We start from the raw sequence: 413 nt of genomic DNA, 5'->3' as shown, positions 1-413 counted from the left end.
CCCCCAATTTTTTAAAAATGAAAATGGATGAAATAATGTTTTTTTTTTTTGAAAAATGAGTGGTTAAAAAAGAAGAATTTTTTTCGATTTACGTGTAATGTGTAATATTATTTTATGGAAGATTGTGTGGTTGAAAATAGGAGAAAGAAAAATGAAATGTAATTGAATGACTATTAATGAAGGTCAAACGTGGGCTTATTATTGAACACTATGGTAATTAGTACCTAACATCCCTACCTTCCATTGTTAATGTAACAAACGTTCCTGCCATCCCATTTTTGACATTTCACCCTTAATTACACCTTTGATTACTCAAAACATCATTTTCATCCATTTCCATCCAACTTCTCCATTAATTGAACACATATAATTAATTTTTTTTTTTTTTTTTTTTTTTCCAAAAGATAATTATA

The sequence above is a fragment of the Olea europaea genome, chromosome 14, assembly GCF_002742605.1.
Source record: "Olea europaea var. sylvestris chromosome 14, O_europaea_v1, whole genome shotgun sequence".
Classification (NCBI taxonomy): domain Eukaryota; kingdom Viridiplantae; phylum Streptophyta; class Magnoliopsida; order Lamiales; family Oleaceae; genus Olea; species Olea europaea.
The sequence above is the reverse complement of the archived record's forward strand: the minus strand, read 5'-3'. Positions refer to the sequence as shown.